The following is a 19,447-nucleotide window of genomic DNA, read 5'->3' on the forward strand; positions in this document are numbered from 1 at the left end:
GTAGGCCACACTCAGAGAGATGTCAAGTAGCTAAATGGTTCAGGCACTTGATTAGGAACTATGTATCAAACATAAAAGTCACTAACAGCTCTCTTTAATAAAAATTATGTTAGGCTGTAAGATCTAATGAGTACTATAAGTGAAAGTTAATTTGTAAATGCTGCTATTTAGAGGAGAGAGGTGATTTGTTTATAATTCTTATTCTGTGGCAATTTTTCACAGAGAAATATGTACTCAAAAGCAAAACTCGAAAGAACTAGAAAGTGTATTTTCTCTATTCTTTCTTAGAGTCTTTAATTTTTGATTCTAATACAGTTTGTATTTCTAAATCGTCATGCTGCTAAATTGAAATTTTACATGACAGAAGGCCTTAGTTAAATCTTCCCCTCATAAAATATTGAGCCAGAGACTGATGACAAAGCTAATTTTCATTATTATAAGTCCAGAGTTTTTCTTTTCCAATGTTAATGTTTCCTATTTCTTTTTCTAAAAAGCATATTGACTTATTGTTCTGCAATATTACTGTAAGTAATATGTCTTATTGTATTACTCCAAAGAAGAAACATTGTATCCTAGAAATATTGTAGAAAGCTACAATACATTTTAGTTATTTGAGATCAATATATGCTAATGTTTATTTTCCAGTATTCCAGTAAGCAAAATGTTTAACCGACATCTATGTAATTGATCTGTTATTAATGACTCAAAAAAATGTGATCAAATCTGAAGTGTTTCCATGAACATCAAAAGAAAAATTATGCTTGCCACAATTTTAATATTAGGTATCTTTAGTGTTATGTTTATAAAAGGTTCATAATTCATGCGTATTTTAAGTGAGAACACTCTTAGTCAGAATATTTGGCACATTTCATTTCCCTTAAAGACCAAAGACCGAAGACTTTGTGAAATGTATTTCAATGTATATTCACTTATCTCCTAAATCTGTTGTGTGTATTCACTGGACAAATCACTCTTTGGTTTTTGCTAGCTAAAATAATTTTAAATCTAAAATGATCTCATTAGATTGTATTCATGCAGTAAAGTGATACTGTCCTCCAGCAGAGTTCCAGTCCCTGCTGGCTCGATGACAGGCTGTCTTCATAAGGAGCTCAGCATGCACATTGCCCTGGCGCCTCTGGTGAGGCAGAGCCTTGTGCTATAGCAGGGCCCAGTGAATGCTTCAAGCCTCTTTAGCCCATTCACATGCACAGGCAAGAAGTAAGGTCTTACAGTTACAAATCCACTGGGAGTAGCTTTTCATCACTTACTTGTTTTTAATGGGAAATGAATTAACATGATTGGCTGTTATCAGGCACTTAGTCATATTCTTTTGATTTTAATGGACTTGCTGCTTATAAATGTAAGCAGAAAGGGAAGAGTTCCCAATATTCACGTTGTATTCTCCTCAGTAAAAGACCAAGGCTGAATCTTTGTCCAGCATTACCAGAAGTGCTGCCAAACCACTGTGGTAGCCCACGCTGCAAAACAGCATTGTCACACATGTAAAGGGCTCTATATTCCATTGCTGTGTCATCGTGGAGATAATGTCATTTATAAACTGTTCTCAGGCTTGTCGATTTATGGGCAGTAAGCTCTGAGAAGCCCTTGACCTTGATTTCTGAGCCCTTGGCAAAAGAATTCTAGGACCCAAGTATGTCATCTCATTATCCATGCCATATTTCTTCTGCTTTCTTTTGACTGCCATATATTGTTTTCTATGCCAGAATACGTTTTTCTCCAGCTAGACAGAATTGCTGATCAAAGAAGTCTCTTAAAGTGTTACATACATCAATTGCTATTTATTTAACAGGTTTCACTGATACTAAGATCATAGAGATTTAAAATTCTGATCTGGGTTACTTTCATTTTGCAGAGAGATATTTAACTTATCTTTGCATATATAGTAATTTTAGGTTCTGCAAAGACATAATTTAAGCATTTAAGCAAAACACCTTGTACAACTTGTTTGAGAACCTTACAAAGCCAATATAGTACAATTGAGGCAAAACCTAAAACAAACAACCCAAACTGTGTACTTTGATTGAATTTTCCAGATTCACAACATCTAATCTTTTCAGGTAACTGGCCATCTTCAACTTTATTTTGCTATTTTTTACAGTGGTTCTCGCGTATCTCCTCAGTGTGTGTTAAAACTGATGTGGGTGGTAAGTTTGGTTCTGCTGTGAAATGGGATGGGTCGTGTACAGCCAGGCAGTGCATGGCATAGGGTAGCTCTGACCAGACACAGTTTTGTCTGCAGATCCACATTTAAAAACTGGACTTTTGTTGATTAGTATTTCTCAATTTCATTTATTTTACTGAAGGTTGCAAAATAGCAGTTTTCTAACTAGATTATATTCTCTGCATGTATTTGTTTTCATTTTTATTTTTCCTAACTTTTATTTTGCTAAACTGTTATATGAAATGATCAGACAGACATATCCTGGAACCATTGATCATCCTCAATATAAATGAAAGTAGGAAAACAAAGACAAAAACCAGGAATCTAAGAACCATGGTAAATAATACATTAACTTAGATAGGCATGGATAATTCAGTCTCTCTCTTTTTTAAAGATTTTCATTCCCCTCCTCCAGCTTTATTTCAGCCAGATACAGAAAGACAAATACTGCATGTTCTCATTTATATGTAGAATGTAAGAACTCATAGAAACTGAGAGCAGAAAGGCGTTTTGCCCGGGGATAGGAGGGTGAGGGAAATGGAGGGATTTTGGTCAAAGGGTATGAAATTTTAGTTACAAGATGAGTAAGTTAATTCAATCTTTTAAGGCTGCATGCTGAAAAGCTCTAACGTAAGTAGCATAGTCAGTAACCTACCCCAATTCTAGAAGCACAGCATTAAGATGGTGCTTCTGCACCCCTAACTGGTGTTCATGTGGGGATCCTGAAGAGGTGTATGAGTCTTGCCTCATTCTCACACTTCCCAGCAGACAACCATGTTTTGTAAAAAGATTGGGAAGAGCAACATCAGCAAAATGCCATTCCCTTGAGCTAAGTTTAGCTATGGCTGTCCTACATAGAGTATATTTCTTTTCATTTTAATGAAATGAATTCATTTTCTAAATGTATTATTAACTACGGTTGTGGTTTGTCTTTATGTTCCTGTACTTCATTAGTGCTGTACTTTGTATGGAGTAGTTTAAGCAGTTTAAGTTGGTCTAGCCTCATGTAAGGGGGTAAGTGTGTCATGATTCTTGTGTCTCCACACACCAGATGAGTGACAAGCAGGCAGAATGTTTGGCAAGGATAGTACAGCAAGAAAGAAAACATTTTCCAGAATGCAGAGAGCCCTCAATTACTTGATTTTATAGTTATGCAGATAAACGTAAAAACTGGAATGTCATTCAGTCTGAGCCAGGTTACTTACTCAGATGCTTACCTTCCCCTTTGCCCTTTCGTTGGGTTTTGGAGAGTTGACTGAAAGGGGTGATGGCTTGAAAACTATGCAGATGAAGCAGCCTGCACAACAGGGAGAGAACCTGTCTCCATACAAAAACAAATTTTTTAGGAGCCAGGCATGGTGATGTGCACCTGTAGTCCCAGCTACTCAGGAGGCTGAGACTGGAGGGTGGTTTGAAATTGCAAGTTCAAATCCAGCCTGGGCAACAGAGTGAGATTTCATCTTAAAAAAATAGACAAATAAATAAACATTATTCAAATGACATAGGACTTGTGGATCGTGAGATTAGAAGTCTAGCTCTTAAAAAAAAAAAAATTCTGCAGGCCAAGTTTAATGCTTGAACTTCCACAATTAAAGGTTTAACTCTTCAGTGTTGGTAACAGGTTGGGGATTCAAATACATGTGGAGACCACGAAATGAAGGTAAGTGAGAGAGAAGTCATTTGCAGGGCTCCAAGGCAGATGCAGAGGCCCACAAGAGGACACAGGCCCAGCCTATGGGAATCACAGATCAGCACTTTAGGTTCATTGTAGGGCTGAACACAAGGCACACATCCAGTAGGGAGACCCACACCTGCAGACAGAATGGGGGGAAAATCATGTCCATTTTGACTAAATAGAAAGTGAAATGATATCCATTATGAAGAGATGAGCAACTAACAGGGGATAGTCCTGCAATTCCAGGAGCGAGTGGCGCTTGTCAACGTCAACATTTTCTTTCTTTTCTTTTTTTTTTTTTTTTTTCCAGAGACAGTCTCACTCTGTCGCCCCGGCCATCTTGGCTCACTGCAAGCTCCGCCTCCTGGGTTCAAGCAATTCTCTGCCTCAGCCTCCCAAGTAGCTGGAACTACAGGGGCCTGCCACCACACCTAGCTAATTTTTGTATTTTTAGTAGAGATGAGGTTTCACCATGTTGACCAGGCTGGTCTTGAACTGTTGACCTCGTGATCCACCCACCTCAGCCTCCCAAAGTGCTGGGTTTACAGGGGTGAGCCACTGTGCCCAGCCAACATTTTCTTTCTAATCCAATAATTTACTGCTATGAAATATAGTTAGGATCATTCTTAGGCAAAAACAGTGCAGCACATAATTACAGATGAATCATTACTGTTCATAGAGTAGAAAGATAATTCTTATTATCAGAGAAATTTCTCCATTTGGGTCCCTAAAGCAAAGATTATGGCCTTCATGCCAGTGTAAATGTAGCTTCAATCAAAGCCTAAAATATCTTGTGTTTGAAAGTGTGCTTTTAAGCATAAAATGACATGCTTTTTGATCGGTTAGTTAATGTACAAAATATGATTCTCCTTGCAATATACAAGTTAAATTTGTCTAATTAGCTCTTTTGAATTTTTTGTTTGCTTCATTATTTCTCAACTACTCAAAATAAGTGGTTGATATGAAATTCTTGATATTTTCATTAGTAGTTATTAAATCATATTGCAGGCATTTTCTGATTTATGGAAATCAGGCTCAGAGGAAAATGCACAGGTACCAAGGGCTTTCTCCTCCCTTCCTGCTGCCTCTGGGAAAGAGCATGCTGGTGAAAAGCAAGAAGTTAGGACAAAATGGGGAGACAAGTTTTTTCTGTCATTCTTGATTAAATGGCACTGATAAATAGGACACCACTGACTTGGAGTCCTCAGTTTATGTGATTCCATATGATCTGGCATCACACTCATTGATCCTTGACTTGTTTTCCATAGAGGTGTTGTTAGCACGCTAGCAGTTACTCCCCGCTGCCCCATCTCAGCTCTACACAGACGCTAATCTACTTTCTGTCTCTCTAGATTTGCCTATTTTGGACATTTCATGTAAATGGAATCATACAATATATGTGGTTTCTGCAACTGACATTTTTACTTGGGACAATGTTTTCATGGTCTGTCCATGTTGTGTAACACGTGTCAATACTTCATTTATTTTTATGGCTAGATAATATTCCAGTGTATGGAGATGCCACGTTTTGTTCATCCATTTAGCAGTTGATGAATATTTCACCTGTTTCTACTTTTTGGCTATTATGAATAATGCTTCTGTGAACAGCTGTACCCAATTTTTTGTGTAGAGAAGTACGCCATAATTAACACTTAGTTTTAGAACACTAATGGTAACCTTTCCCTATCTGCATAGCACACTTGCTTATCCATGAATATCACTGAAGTCCATTTGAATCCTTTAAGGTAAAATGGATGGAGATTTCTAGTTTAACCCTTATGCTTTTGAGATTTAAAAAACTGGATCACATGAAATTAATAAATTATCCAAGGTGTTACAGCTAATTAGTGTCAACAGTGTAACTCAAAATTTGCGTGAGATCTAGTTCAGTATTCTTTTACTATACATTGTAAACCCACATGGGGTGCAACTGAACTAAGCTGAGATCATATGAGCTGACCTGGGAAGCTTACTTTTGTAATTATTTTTCTTTGGAGAATAGATGTGGTTTCCAAACAGACCCTATATCTAATTACCATATTTGATGCTTCAAAAGAATGTGTGTGTATGCAGTGATTTGTTTCCTTGACTCTCAATTTGTATCAATTTAATGTAACAACAAATATCTATTGAGCATAAACAATGCAGTTAGCATTGAATATTTTGGAATACAAAGGAAATTACAACTGCATTAAGAAATTAAGAGTCAAGATAATACAACAATTAATGATAAAGTAGGTAATGAGGGGTTAAATTGTATGTTTTAGGGCCACTTACAGCATAATATACAGATTTGATTGCTAAAAGATGGATTTTGATCCCACCTTAATAATAATTAGAAATCTGAAGAAATCTATTTCTTTGAGTGTAAGTTACATTACCTTTGAAAGGACGATATGTTGGTATCTAGGGTGCCTTATAGCCATAAGATGCTACAGTTCAAATGGCACCGTGTGTTATTTTGAGTAACACACACATACATGCAGACACATATAATGGGCAGAGGCTCACATATATCACATGTAAGTGAGTCAGAAAACAAGGTCATCAGAGGAATGAGCTCTAAAAAGAGCTGGGTCTTGTTTCAACTCTGTGGTGCCACTCAACGTCCATGTGACTCTCTGAGTCTGTATTTACGTCAGATAGAGACAATGGATGCATCATGCCCTCCTCCTCCTCTTATTGGGATGCAATGAGCTAATGGCCCCTCTATTCTTAGGTAGAGCATTGAATATCTTCCATGGATTAAGGAAAGGTGGAGGACTCCTTAGAGCCCTACACAGAAACAGCATTATCAAAAGCAGAAAGTTACTTGTGTAGGAAAATATACTTTTATTGCAATACTATCTTGAAAACTTTCTATTTGATAGGACTGTCATCTTCCAGAATCCCAGCTGCAGTTGGCAGTGGACCTACAGGATTAGCTAAGCTTAGTTATGCAGGATCACCCTGTTCTCTGTGGAGTCCACTTCATAAACATAGCTGGACTACTTTTCTCCCCTCTCAGAGCTGTTTCCATTTTAAAATAAATTTCTATTCATTGTTTGTTGCCAGGCAAAAATCATATGCAGCAATGCTACTAACATTGATATTTTATTTAAGCATGTTGATAAGAATGTTGCACCTAATAAAAAATCCATATCCCACCATCAGCCATAAGTCCCACATCCACTGTGGATGAGAAACTTTTGATTATAGGAAAAAGAATAATTGGCGCTTTCTAACCCGTAGAAACTTGGATGCCTGTTGGGGCCGCTTGCTATTCCTTAAACATAATCATTCTTGCATCCTGACGCACGTTCTTCCTGAAACAAAATTTTCAATATTGTCTTTTTTGGTTGCTGCTGAAGGTCTGTGTTTGCAATAATTCCCTTGCTAAATAAGAAATTTTGAGTATTTCTATGTCACTGCTAAGAATAATATTTTAGTGAAATTCCTTAGAATAAGACTTTCTGCTATACATTATAGCATGAGAATATGCCTAATACACTTAAAAGAGAACAATGGTAGCTAACATTGATTGAAAGCATCTGCGGAGGCATCTACTTGTTGAAATGCCCTCTCTACCTCAGATCACATGGCTTACTTTTACCTCATAAGTTGGGAACTCCTGTCACCCTTTTCTAATGGGAAGGACACAGACTTGGGAGAATTCAGTGACTTTTTGAAATCACACAATCAAGTATTATCAGGTCACCTCTTGAATGCCCATCCAAGCATAGAAAAAATGGCATCATTTCTACTGGCTTTGCAAAAGGAATTTGTAGTGACTTTGAGGGAGTTTGAGAATGGCAAGAAAAGCCACGTCGATGGCAGCTGGACTAACACTCTCCAGCTTCCCCTCTGCTAGCACACCCTCCCGGGGGCTCAGAATAGTAGGTTCTCCTTGAGTGGACATTGAGAAACAAATGCAAGGCCCTGTGGAATGCTGCTAAGGTCAGAGGTGGAGAGGAAGAGGTGTGTAGGGTGGAGAGAGCACAGGTGACTGACCATAGGATGAGCTTCATAATCAGATGAGGAGGTTAGTTGGAATGTGAGGTCAGCAAGGATGAGAAGCAGATGGGACTAGCCCCGGGGCTGTCAGGAAGCTGAGAGACTTGAGAGAGTAGTTCTTTTTTGCGGGGGCAGGTGATATCTAGGGTGCCTTATAGCCATAAGATGCTACAGTTCAAATGGCACCATGTGTTATTTTGAGTAACACACACATACATGCAGACACATATAATGGGCAGAGGCTCACATATATCACATGTAAGTGAGTCAGGAAACAAAGTCATCATGAGGAAAGAACTCCAAAAAGAGCTGGGTCTTATTCTAACTCTGCGGTGCCACTCAAGGCGCATGTGACTCTCTGAATCTGTATTTACCTCAGATAGAGACAATAGATGTATCATGCCCTCCTCCTCTTCTCGTTGGGATGCAATGAGATAATGGCCTTGCTCTGTCATCCAGGCTGGGGTACAGTGGTGTGGTCTCGGCTCACTGCAACCTCTTCCTCCTAGGTTCAAGAGATGCTTCTGCCTCAGCTTCCTGAGTAGCTGGGATTACAGGTGCACGCCATCACGCCCAGCTAATTTTTGTATTTTTAGTAGAAATGGGATTTCACCAGGCTGGCCAGGTTGGTCTTGAACTCTTGACCTAAAGTTGATTTGCCCACCTTGGACTCCCAAAGTGCTGGGATTATAGGCATGAGCCACTGCGCCCAGCCAAGAGTGGTTCCAATCACAGATTCCTGGGCTGTTTGTAGCAGGGAGACAGGCAGTATCTGGCAGAAGCAGGGGTACAGCCAGGGATCCACAACTCTTGAGTAGATGCTTCTCAAGCCAGAGGCGGGAAGTGCAATCCAAGAAGTGACGGTCTCCTTGCAGTTTCATGACAGCACCTCCTGTAGTTGTAGCAGATGAAAGCTAAACGATTAGTTAAAGGAATACATGAATGGATGAGTGAATAAAGTGTAAGTGAATGAATCCAATCGTAAGTTAGAAAACCCTCTTCATCCTTAATCATACCACCTCCTTGGTTTTCCCTTCCTCAGGAAGCAGAGCATCAAGACATCTGCCCACAGCATGTGCTGTATGAACGCTTTGTTGCACACACTCTGCCAGGATTCAAATAAACAGGAGATCAGAGACTAGTGTTGGAAAATGTCTTTTGGCATATTGCCCAACTGTGATCTTGGCGTGGCTGATTTTGTTTTGGTTGATGTCTTGAGCTTTCAGTGTTCATTTTCATACTGCTGTTTCACAATTTTATTTTCCTTTTTGAGTCATAGTTTGTAAGAACTTGGTTTATATTACTATTCAAATGCAGTAGTGTTTTGGTATTTAGTATGTTCTCCAAAAAATTAGAATTCACTAGTGTTGCTTCTTTACCTCGAAGAAAACTTTTCCTGCTCAAACAAGCATTGACCCTATACCTTGCTCCTTTCCATTCTGATGATTGTTTAAACTCAAATGCATGTAGCAATGCTATGAATAGCTCCCACTTTATTTCAGTGAGTTTTAAAACTTCATGAAAATAGAACTTCACAGAGACTTTGTTTTCTTCTCTGTTTTCCATAGCGATATGACAAAACGTGTTTGTAAATCTTTTCCATTTAAAAAGACTTTTTCTTTGGCTTCTCACCTATGTCTGATATTTAAAAACTTATACATAAAGCTCAAATGAGAAAAATAGTTTGCATCAAATTCATTAAATTCCCGGAAGTTATTTTCAACTCCACACGAGTTAAATTAAATAACATGTATGCCTCACAAAAGTCATGGCACCTTGTTTATAGTAGGCACTCAGTGTGATTGATGTTTCAACTTGGCTAGGCCACAGTACCTAGATATCTGATTAAACATTATTCTAGATGTTCCTGTGAAGGTATTTTTTAGATGAGGTTAATATCTGAATCAGTAGACTTGGAGTAAAGTAGATTACTCTTCAAGTGGATGGCCACATCTAATCAGTTGAAGACCTTGGAAGGATAAGACTGGCTCCCCACAAGGAGGAGGGAGTTTTGCCACAGACTGCCTTCAGGCTCGAGCTGCAGTGTCAGCTCTGCCCTGGGTCTCCAACTAGCAGCTGAACCTGTAGATTTTAGACTTGTCATTCTCCACAGTTGCATGATCACATGAGCCAATTCCTGAAAATCAATCCCAATCTTTTTCTAGTTCTCTCTCTCTCTACAGAGATAGCTAGGAAGATTGATAGACAGGTAGATGATAGATAGCTAGATAGATAGGAAGAGATTATATAGATAGGTGGATGATAGGTAGACAGGCACAGGCATATACTCTATCCATTCTGTTTCTTTGGAGAACTCTTGCAAATACTCCGACAGTTGGTTTAGTCCCTCTTTCTTCCCATGTGGGAAACCTCTGGAACAGGTGTTTTATACTCACTTTCACCTTGTTTAGGCATATATGTTGAAACAAAGTTTCCCCTTTTCTCATTTCTATACTTTTATTCTATTTTCCCCTTTTAGCCAACATGTTGATATTTATCCAGTTCCATGATAGTAAGTGTTCATTAGCAATGCTCTTCCAAAAATTGTCTTTGTTAACTCCAAGATAGATGGAATTATTCTCAGTATAATTTTAAAGTTTAGTATATTTCATTTTTTCTGTAATTGATAGCCATGTATGGCACATGAAGTATTATCAAGGCACATTAGAAACAGAATTTAATATAAATTAGAGTTTATTTATACAGTAGTTGTTAAGGAAAGTTAAAATTAATGGCATACTGGACAGGATAGGGCATGGGATCTCTGACCTTTGTTTTCAGTTAAAATACAAAACAGGGAACTGATACTACTGTTTTGTGAAATGTCTTGTATGACACTCTGGCACTGACTGCACTCCTCCATTATATTGGTATGATTTACCTATCACTGATATTTGCTGTAAATTCTGCTTATACCTATGAGGGTGGTAAAAGTCAACTGTGACAAGCTACACATCAATTTACCAGTAAGGATACAGTTTTCCTGTGCCCTCTAACAAATCTAGTACAGAAGGAGGCACTCAGTAGGTGGTGGTGGTGATGATGATGATGATGATGATGATGATGATGATGATGGAATGCAATAACTCTTTTTATATGAGTTTCTTTCTGAACTGCTGGATATGTATACAGTGACTGAAGCCTGGATATATTTGCTAATGCAACAACTCACTATCTAATCAGTCTATTCTCCTCTCAAGGACATTTCACTTTGATTCTCATGCTTACTCACCTTAACAAACAGAAAATGAATTCAGAAATGAATAATTGAGCTTATGAGTGGAAGCTCAAGAGAATCCTGCTCTGGACACCAGGACAATAGTCTCTATGGAAATGTGAAATCTCTATAAGCAGACACTGGGTTGCTTTTAGCTGCCTAATGTGGTTGTTGTCATGCCTCTTGATTGCTCCAGCCTCTGCCCCATCAGAAATGTTCCATTTTTAGATAAGAGAATCTTTTTCATGAAAATAATACAAATAGGGCCCACTCTGGCTTTTGTAATTTCAAAAGATATTTAAAACCAAATGGCATATTACAAATTTTAGTTATCATCCTCTCCCTTTATCTATTTTTTTCCCAAATGTCATTTCTACTAATTCAGTGTTTTTCTAACTTCCTACTGTGATCTTTCAGCTCCTTTCATTTTACCTTTTCTTTCAGTCTATATGGAAATTAAAGTGAGTCAATTTTTGAGTTCCTGCTGTTTCAATGATTTATGCTGGACTTTCTTATGCCTCCTCTTCATCTACCCAACTAAGCTCTGTGCATTTTCCTTGCTCTGACTTTTTGTTGCCAGTATATTCAGCATGCAACGTTCATTTCTACAATATATCTGGTTTCTATTTCTGATTCAACTTCTGCTTACTCAAGTCTCTCTTGGACTCTAGTTTTCTTGTCTCTATTGGGAAAATCTGAGAAAAATAAACAGAGTTTGGAGCCTGTCTAGTTAGGATTGAAGCTTTGGCAAAGTTACTTTTTTCAAGTCTCAGTTTCTGTCTCTGTGAAAAGGTATGTTTATAGTTATTAGTCCATGAAATCATTATAAATTTGTTGATTTGTAGGGGAAATACAGTCAGTACTTTAAGTGTTTAGTTACCATTTTTGTTTTTCCAGTTTTTTTAAAAAAAGTGTATAGCTTATTCCAGTCTTTTTTTTTTTTTTTTTTTTTTTTTTTGATAGAGTCTCGGTCTGTTCCTCAGGCTGCAGTGCAGTGGCGTAATCTCTACTCACTGCAACCTCAGCCTCCCAACTTCAAGGTATTCTCTTGCCTCAGCCTCCCTAGTAGCTGGGACTACAGGCACCCGCTACCACATCTGGCTAATTTTTATATTTTTGGTAGAGGTGGGGTTTCTCCATGTTGGCCAGGCTGGTCTCGAACTCCTGACCTCAAATGATCCATCCATCTTGGCCTCCCAAAGTGATTGGATTATAAGTGTGAGCCACCACATCCGGCCTATTTCAGTCTTTTTGACTAAAACACATGTTTAATCTCTGGAAATAATTTATTTTTATTTTACTTTTATTCCATTGGTAGTGAATTTGTAACCAAGAATGGGTATGATGACTTGTGAAATTATTTCCTTTACTATATAGGCATATTTTTATGTGCTACTTTGTGTATATCTAGCATATATTAAATAATAAATAATTGTTCAATGGTTATATTGCAATGCAAATGGATGTTTATGTAAATTTAGTGCCGTATCACAAATTTGCTAGCAATATTTTTTCAATAATCTATACACAATGTCAAGAAAAAATTTTTGTGCAATCTTTGCTATTTGGAGAGCACTGAATTAGGAAAAAATGCCAGGAATAATAACAATAGCTAATACTCACTATTGGCCAGGCATTGTCCCAAAGGCATATTTTATCATCCTCATAACAGTCCCACGAAGCTGGACCAGTTTTGATTTTTATTTCACAAATGAAAAAACAGATGCACAGTAAATGTTATTTCTTCCCCAAAGTCACATGGTTAACGGCAAGTAAAAGGGGCTTGAAGAATACCTGTCTGGCTTTGGAGTCTGTCCTCTCAGCATGCAGACAGCCTGTTCTCAGGGAGCTTACAGCCTGTTCTTAGGATTGTGTTTGTCGCATGTGACATAGCCATTATTTTGTCTTGTTTACCTATTATAAAATCTACTTTGGTAGATATGAGACTGTGAAGTTTTCTGCATTGTTTACTTTCTGCTTTGGTAGACACATTTGCTCATTGCATATATGTGGTGATACAAGTTTTTCATCTGATAAAATCTTCACTTTTCATTGATTTTTGTTCTCAAGTTTTGTTAATTTGTTATAATATATAAACTTTGTTTAAGTTAGAATTGGTTGATTTGGACAGGAGAAAAAGTTCAGTAAATGTAATCTTTAGCCTTTTCTCAATCTGCCTTCACCATGAGAGTGCCAGGTGTCTGAGTTCAGCCCTTTCTCTGAAATAGCTCTTTCATTTGTAGTGAGAATTGGTAAGTGTTAATTATCACTGAAAGTGAGATTAAAGCAGTGAAAAGTTCCATTAAGAAGAATTAATTACTAGGTTGGCATTTAATGGAAGTTCTTAAGCAAATAATAAGATGCCATGAACATCTTATTACATCACGCTACTGACATTTGTAGTTTAAGATCATGATTATCAAAGTAATCTGGCTTTACAGCAGCTTTCTCCTTGTCCCCAGGAGTGTGCACTTTTCTACACAGATACAAGAGTGAGGGTATTCTCCTCAGTCTTGGTCCTATCCGTCAGTGTCTTGCAGCACATCAGAGAATCACCCTATTCATCCTCCAAGTCCAGGTATGCTTCCTCTATATCTGGTGAACAATCTTTTTTTTTTTTTTTCCCTGCAAATAAATACAATGGTCTACTCGGTATATATTTATGTCAATATATAACATTGGAAGGAAAGATTTGGGGCAGAGAAGAAGGAAAAATGTATTTTGTTCTTCCAATTTCTTTGTGTCCAAAGCCATAGACCACATCCTTCATTGAATCTGATGATTTAAAATGCCCCAAATGTCTTCAGTACTTACCAAAATGCAGTATATTTACTTATGAAATTTCAGCACCTTCTCTTTTCCCGCCAGTCATGATGTATTTTGCCTCATGTAAAGATCTTTAAACTTTTTTGACTTTTGCTTCTTGTGACTTGAGAATTACCAATAAAGAACACATGCAAAAATATTTTACCCAGTAAGTTGACACAATGTCTTGACATTGCATTAATTTTTTAGTTCCAAAATTTTCAAAAGATCTAAAGTGGAAAGATTCAGATCACTAGATGCAATACTAAAAGGATACAAAATGAACCAGGCATGACTCTTGCCCTGGAAGAACTTGTAATAAAGTTTCCAGGTTTCTACATGCAAAAGACATCTCCTTATTCAGAGGAAGTAATATCAATTGGGGAGCATCAGATGTAGCTACAGGATGCAGGTTATACCAAAGAGAGAGACCCTTATTCTTCCAGATAGACCAAAGCTATAGCTGGAAGAATATTGAAGATTTCTCCATGAAAGAGAGGACCTCCTAAGCAAGCAAGAGACCCTTTATCTCCTGCAATTCAATCATAATTATTTCTAGGCACTGTGTTCCAGAGTTCCAGAAAACCGAAAGGCAGAAACATTCAGGATAGAACTGGGGATGACGGATCTTTCCCTTGGACTGATGTGCACTCCAGGCAAAGGGTGATACTGAGGCAGAAGAATATATTTCAGGCTGCGTTTAAAATTCCGGGGACTTGAGTGCCAAGTAAAGGAGTTTGGAAAAAGTCTGGAGGAAGGGGACAGAGAGATAGGTATTTTTGAGCTTTGGAAATATTAACTGGGAATTAGTGTGTAAAATGAATTGGGGGCAGAATGATAGACAAATTAGGTGACAGCAAGGTAACCAATGGATTGGTGGCTTGTATGTGTGCTGCTTAACTCAAAGTCTTCTGCATTGATTATTTTTCTTTTTAATAAGGTGATGAATAATTTTCCAAAAGGCTTGGTTTACTTTTTAAACTTTTTTCTTTTATTTATAAGTCTGTAATAATTCAGAGAGAGGCATTAATGCAAGGAAAGCTTGGATTTGCTTCACCACAGGTTGCCATACACTACTTTATGGGAAGTTGTAGAATTTTCAAAAATTCTCAAAAGCAAATTCATTTTAATTCATTTAGCCTTTCTTTCTTTCTTTCTTTCTTTCTTTCTTTCTTTCTTTCTTTCTTTCTTTCTTTCTTTCTTTCTTTTTCTTTCTTTCTTTCTTTCCTTCCTTCCTTCCTTCCTTCCTTCCTTCCTTCCTTCCTTCCTTCCTTCCTTCCTTCCTTCCTTCCTTCCTTCTTTCTTTCTTTCTTTCTTTCTTTCTTTCTCTTCTTTCTTTCTTTCTTTCTTTCTTTCTTTCTTTCTTTCTTTCTTTTCCTTCCTTCCTTCCTTCCTTCCTTCCTTCCTTCCTTCCTTCCTTCCTTTTTCTTTCTTTTCCTCTCTCTCTCTCTCTCTCTCTCTCTCTCTCTCTCTCTCTTTCTTTTGAAATGGAGTCTCACTCTGTCACCCAGACTGGAGTGCAATGGTGTGATCTTGGCTCACTGCAACCTTTGCCTCCCGAGTTCAAGTGATTCTCCTGCCTCAGCCTCCCAAGTAGCTGGGATTACAGGTGCTCACCACCACACCCAGCTAATTTTTGTATTTTTAGTAGAGACAGGGTTTCACCATGTTGGTCAGGCTGGTCTCAAACTCCTGACTCAGGTGATCCACTCTTCTCATTTTCCCAAAGTGCTCAGCTTACAGGTGTGAGTCACCACACCCAGCGATTCACTTAGTTTTTCAAGTTACATCCATTACATAAGGTCACGTAAGGTGGGATCAGGTTAAAGAAGAGAGATAGCCTCACTATCAAAACAACAATGACATCGTGGTGTATGTTCCAAGTTACAGAATTTGAAAAGTTGTTATTTCTTCTTCACTCCTCCTCAGCTACACTCAAAATGCTGTCATAAATTCATGCTGCTTTTTGATGGTGGAATCAAAAGCCTGTGTGTGTGTGTGTGTGTGTGTGTGTGTGTTTTCAGGCTGGTGTGCTATTGAATCCTTACAAAACAAGACTGTCTCATGTTTTTATTACTTATTTTACTCAAATTGTCATTACAGGTACTTATTAAGGAAACATTTAGACCAATCCTGGGGTGATTAGAGAACAGGATTGGCGTAAAGAATGTAACTTTTACTCTGGTTGGCCTCTTACTACTAAAGGGTTTCAGTGATTTGACAACTCCAGTAATATCTCTGTATCTCACCATCTGGCAGCATTTCACAGTGCCTGTTTGATGAGTAAGAGGTGCTACAAGATCATTACGAGGAAATTTCAGCACCAACAAACAGTTTCAACAATTGTTTATGACCACTGGGTAGTGCTGCAAACAGACACATACACTGAAATGCGTTGCTTTGTTTTAGAAACACAGGTACTTCCTGCTGTAGTTTTTAATTGTTTCAGTAATGCATGTATGTCTAGCTGCACTCTTTTTAATTCATTCAACATCTAGCATTTAGTGACCCCATCTGATCTGAACAATGCTTCTCTTCCAGGGACTAATACAATTGTTTTAGATTATTGTTTCTTCCCTGTAGCTTCCAAAATAATCAATAACAAATTACCCATTTCATTTAGGAAACAGATATTTGCTCCCTTGGAATCCAAATTATATTTAGATGTTTTTATTTTTGCTGTATTCCATAAGATCCCTGACCAAATAGATGGTCAGAGAAGGTTATAACTTATGTAGCTCTAACTCCCATGTCTCCAGAGAAGAACATTCTGCCATCCTAAATTCTGCAGCTAGTGAGACTGGCAAATCACTTATTTTTAATGCTAGAGACTCCTTTCTCCCAGCTTGAAGAGTTGGCAGCTCTGGTTAGGGAATGATGCCAGATCTAAGCAAAGTTGACTTAAAGTACAGGTAATCTGGGAGACTAGTGGTGCTATGAATGCACACAGGACTCAACTCCCAGCTGGGTTCAGATTAAAAGAGTCTGGCTGAGATCCAGATGAGATGAAATTTACTACTTCATTTTGGGGAGTCTCGGCTTTCATTAATATGCATCGGTATATCTTATAGAATTAAAAATATTTGAAGCAAGGAATAAAAATGAAAAAACAGTGTATACTGAAGAAAAGCGTATTCCTGTTCATTTGGCATAGATCAAATCAGTTGAACTCAGAACTATAGAATAAAATTACAGATACAGATGTCAAGAAAGGAATATTTGGAGAAAATAAAAATGAAAGCAACAATGATAAATTCTGATACCATTTGATAACATATATCATTTCATTTCAACAAAACATACTTCTACAATGCTACAGTAACGGCATTAAATTATGTGTTTTCATTCAAATGAAGTAAGAGAAGATTCTTGATGCTATGAATGCTATCTTCTTAGAGTAAATCATATCAATATTTTACCATAAGTCCCAATTGTTTATGTCATTAGAATATTAGGCTGTTTCCTCCTTGACTTCATTAAGATTATTCATCATGTCAAGTTTTTGCTTTTCTATACTAGGAAGTCTGCTGTTTTCCAAAGAGAATGAATGTAAGTTACAAAATTTCAAATCATCCAGCTGCCTTATTTTCCTATCTGGAAGCACAGGCCACAACTCCATTAGCAAGACATAGTAACTATAGCCTGATAAAATTAATTCCCAAAAATTACCTTAGAGTTTTAATCTTTTCCAAATGGAGGTCAACAAAATACAACAGTCACAATAATATTCAATTGATGAGCGCCAATACTTTCCTAGCTCTCCATGTTGTAGAGGGTGCCTTCATATATTTTATTAGCTTCTTTGGACTTCTCAAACATTCCTTGAGATAAGGAGATAAAGCATGATTAAAACATCTGTTTTCCAGAAGAGGAATCTATATGCCCAAGGACACATAGTTAACATGTGGCAAAATCATCCTCAGGTCTTTCATTTCAAATTCCTTGCTCTTTCAACTATTTCTCAAGATAAATGCAAAAGAGATTATTTTTCTTTTGGTGTCATAAGAGAGCCCTGGCCTGGCCTAGGAATTGGGAGAACATCGTCCTCATGTGCCAGATCAGTGATTTGTATAGGTTGTGTGACCTTGTGTTTCCCTACATCAACTGTAAAATGAAGGCTCTGAACTAGATCATTTTAAGTACTTACAGCTGTAAAATCCAATGACTCTATTTAAACTAATGTAGGAAGCTTCAGAAAAATTGCATCTATAATAAATTTTATTGCTGAAAGTTTCCCAGAATGTATCCTGCAAACTACAGTGCCACATGTGTTAATATATATTATGGCATAAAAGAATCTGTGGGTAATTGGTTTTGCGAAATGCAGAGTAAAACAAAATTAGGCATAATTTCTTTATGGCAGGACTTCTCTGTGACTTCAACTTTCCAACTGCAGAGTGAAACTAGAGAAAGAGCATGGAGAGTGCACAGGTCCAGGCAGGGTCCATGGACATGATCATGGCAATAATGGTCCAGGAAAGTGTCTCTGAGAAAAGCCTCATGTCCAGACTGTCAGCGATGGTTCTCAATGGGCAAATCATGGCATCTCCTGATATCTCCTCTCTACCAAATGGACCTTGAGGTGGCTACGGGCTGTGTATTTAAAGACATATCTGGTGGAATAAAATTTAAAGAAGTTTCTTAAAAAATATAATTGCAAACTAAACTTTTAGACTGCCTTAATTCATAATCACCTCAACTGCCAAGATTATTTAGCAATATTGAAGAGATCGTTTCATTCTTCTTTACCTATAGCAGTGCTGGATAAGAGGATTTCTGGAATTTCTTAGAATTTCATATTAAGAATACCCGAGTATCTTTCCCTTAGTATGCTTGTTGATGTTGATGATATGATACAAAGCTATTCGAGGGAGGTTCCCAAGATTCATGTTTCGATTAATCGCCACAACATGTACAGCAGCACTTGCCTTCAAGATCATTGGGGGTGTGCAGGGTTGTCATATTGGCACGCAGTGTCTACAATCTGATAATTTTTTTCTTATTACTGTTTTCAGGATGAGAATATGAAGCTGATCTGAATGCTTTTGACATCCATAGGCCTTGCAAGATAGCTCTACAATAACCATAACAGACAGGTTCTCTATACACATAAATCATAGGTAGTCCACAAGAAGGGGACTGTTACTTTCAGTTTGAGGAAAGATTTCTCCTGTTTTAAAACAGTATGACTATGTGCCTGCAAGACTTACAAAACATATATACATGTGCAAAGGCTCCATTCTTGATATATAATTTTAACAACTTTGTCTTATTCGTTTGTTTATTTTCACGTTGGTGGTGAATTACATGAAATTGACTTCCATTTATTTTTTCAGTAAACAGCTAGTTTTACAAACTACATTTGCTCCCTGAGTTAGTTATTCCTATTTTTATTTCAAAAACTGGAGTGGAGAAAGAATTGGAAAGAAAACCTACTACCATTCTTGAGAACTATTACTAATTTCGAGATGTACATCTCAATTTACTCCAGAAGCAATGGTTCATCCAGAGGTACCTTGCAATCAGTGATATATTTAATTAGACCCTATATCTTTTTGAGAAAAGCAAGGCCTGA

At 37.5% G+C, this 19,447-nt stretch overlaps 1 protein-coding gene across 3 annotated transcripts in view; it reads left to right on the forward strand.

The window, feature by feature from the left end:
* SNTG1 (syntrophin gamma 1) overlaps positions 1-19,447 on the forward strand; it is a 906,932-nt gene that overhangs the window by 45,262 nt on the left and 842,223 nt on the right. The window contains exon 2 of one of the 3 annotated variants that reach the window (XM_073018076.1): positions 13,530-13,645. The exons of the other annotated variants lie outside the window; for them this stretch is intronic. The gene's annotated coding sequence lies outside the window, so the exon portion shown is untranslated. The remainder of the gene's footprint in view (positions 1-13,529; positions 13,646-19,447) is intronic. 3 annotated transcript variants of the gene reach the window in all.

The sequence above is a fragment of the Chlorocebus sabaeus genome, chromosome 8 (genome assembly GCF_047675955.1).
Source record: "Chlorocebus sabaeus isolate Y175 chromosome 8, mChlSab1.0.hap1, whole genome shotgun sequence".
In the NCBI taxonomy this organism is placed as follows: Eukaryota; Metazoa; Chordata; class Mammalia; order Primates; family Cercopithecidae; genus Chlorocebus; species Chlorocebus sabaeus.